At 54.4% G+C, this 2,565-nt stretch overlaps 1 protein-coding gene across 1 annotated transcript in view; it reads right to left on the bottom strand.

The window, feature by feature from the left end:
- Positions 1-2,565, bottom strand: part of SCAP (SREBF chaperone) — a 105,062-nt gene that overhangs the window by 16,806 nt on the left and 85,691 nt on the right. The gene's annotated exons all lie outside the window — the stretch shown is intronic.

The following is a 2,565-nucleotide window of genomic DNA, read 5'->3' as shown; positions in this document are numbered from 1 at the left end:
ATGCGGATGCTGGTAGCTGGCAGGCACGAACGTGGGAGCAGAAGAGGTGGGAGGACCTACCACTTACTGCTGGGCCTTACCATAATCCCCGCCTGAAACTCGAGTAAGACACAGACATGGAAGCCTACGACACGGAAACGGACGACACAAGGTATCCTAAATGGGTGATGGAGAGCGCCTAAGGGCCAGTGGAGTCCAGGTGCCTCTGGGAACAGAGGGAGGGGCCCTCACAGATGGGGGCTTCTAACGCGGCCCCCAGTAAGCCCCACTTCCTCATGCTCACGCTCAAGCGTAATTCCGCTGGAGAGTGGGCTGGACCTGGTGACTTGCTTCTGAAAAACAGAATATAGCAAAATGATGAGCTCTTTATTTCTGAGATTGGGCTACAAAAGACTATTACTCTTAAGGCCATTATGCTAAGTGAAATAAACCAAGCACAAAAAGGCAAACACCACCTGATTCCACTGATATGAGGTGCCTAAAGGAGTCAAATTCAGAGTGTCAGAAAGCAGAAAGATGGTTATCAGGGGTTGGAGAAGGGTGAGTACAGCGTTATTGTTTAACTGGTGCAGGGTTTCTGTTTTGTGAAATGAAGCATTATAGAGAAGGATGGTGGTAATGGTTGTACAATGTGAATGCACTTAATACCACTGAACGGTACGCTTAAATAGTTAAGAGAGGGAATTCCCTGGTGGGCCAGGGGGTAGGACTTGGTGCTTTTGCTGCCACAATTTGTTTTAAATGGAAGGAAAAAACATACTGACTCTTCCTTGGCCCCGTCCTTACAGCCACCACTCTGGTGATGTCAGCCGAATTGTGAGACGCTCCAAAAAGGTCCACAAGGCACGGAACTGAGGGGCCTCCCAGCCAATACCCAGTGAGGGACCAGAGGCCCCAGCCCACAGCCTGCAGGGGGCGTGCCTCCCTCACTGTCTGATGTGGATGCAGGCTCTGAGACAACCGCAGCCTTCATAGTAAGGGACCCTGAGCTAGAGGACCCAGATAAGAAAATCTTGTTATCTCAGAGAGATAGCAAGAGTATGCCCAAGGCCACACAGCAGCACAGGCAGGAGTCAAGCCCGGGGCTGCCCAATTCCCAATCTGTGAGTCCTACATGCCGGGGTGGTTCTGAACCATGTGGATCCCATGGAGAACAGGGAGCAGAAGCAAAGGCCCAGCACAGCAGTGCCGGAGGGGAGCTGAGGTCCTAGGGCCCGCGGGGTCTCAGCTGCCACCGTCTCAGCATGAGAGCCCTGACCTGGGCTCCTCGGAAACCTCGCATTCAGGCTTAGGCCGCCACCGCCCACACTGCAGGGCTGGCCTGGAAGCCCAGGCACCCAGGCGGACCAGCAGGCAGGGCCTGGCGTGAGGCCCAGGTTCCCATGGTGATCCAGTCTAGCAGGGCCAGGCCAGAGCAGGACATCTCAGGCCTGTTGTTGCTTTAAACACGATCCCGGGGCCTCCCTGGTGGTCCAGTGGTAAAGAATTCGCCCATCAATGGACACAGGTTTGATCCCTGGTCTGAGAAGATCCCACGTGTTGTGGAGCAGTTAAGCCCGTGAACCATGTCTGTTTAGCCTGTGCTCTATAGCCCGGGAGCCCTAGGGTGCTGAAACCTGCACACCCTAGCTCCGCACCAAGAGAGGCGACTACAATGAGAGGCCTGCGCACGGCAACTGGAGAAAAGCCAGCGCAGCAACAAAGATACAGCACAGCCAAAAATAAATTAAAAAAAAAAAAAGCTTGTTTAAACACACACACACACACACACACACACACAATCCATCCTTCACTTTCAGAGAAAACATCCTAGAGCTCCAGGCCCTTTGCCTGTGCGCTGACATACCCAGGGGCCCCTGACAGCACTCCCAGCGCTCAACTCCTTGAGGACAGGGCTCCTGCTCCTTGTTCCCCAGCCCTGGACAGGCGGGGAATGGCTGTGGGGGGAGGCGCAGGGGCCATGCTGGGCTTCACATTCTAGCTCCACCCCCAGCTGCGTGCCTTGGACAAGGGTCTCTACGCTTTCCAAGCCTCAGTCCCAGACTTGAGGGAAACGGGGACAGACCCTCAGAGCTCGGCAGATCACTGTGCAGACCAAACAACACAACACAAGCAACCAGCCAGTAAGGCATGTAGCCCGATGCACGCCAGTTCCATCTAGTGTATCATTATGTCCTAAAGCTCTTACAGGTAGCCTTGCGATCCCTATAAAATGAAGCCCCCTTCCCCTCTCTGGCCCCCTCACCCTCCTCCTAGGCACCATCATCCCCATCTCCAGGTTTCTCTAAGACTGACCATCTTACCACCACTCTCACACCAAGTCGCTGCCTCTAAGGGCTCAGCTTCCCACTGCTGAGGGGATTCATTTAAACTCCAGAGCCCAGGATTTAACTTGGTCCCAACTACCTGATCACCTATCAAGCTCCAAGAAGAAAGCCTCACTTCAGACTTCGGTCTCTTGGTGACAGACACGGAGAACACGCCCAGTGCACTTAGAACCTCTGAGCACAGGAACCTCCGCCCGGCCCTCCGCCCTGGCCAGATGTAAGCAAGGACAGTGGTGAC

The sequence above is a fragment of the Bison bison genome, unplaced genomic scaffold (assembly GCF_000754665.1).
Source record: "Bison bison bison isolate TAMUID 2011002044 unplaced genomic scaffold, Bison_UMD1.0 scf7180017864482, whole genome shotgun sequence".
In the NCBI taxonomy this organism is placed as follows: Eukaryota; Metazoa; Chordata; class Mammalia; order Artiodactyla; family Bovidae; genus Bison; species Bison bison.
The sequence above is the reverse complement of the archived record's forward strand: the minus strand, read 5'-3'. Positions and strand labels throughout refer to the sequence as shown.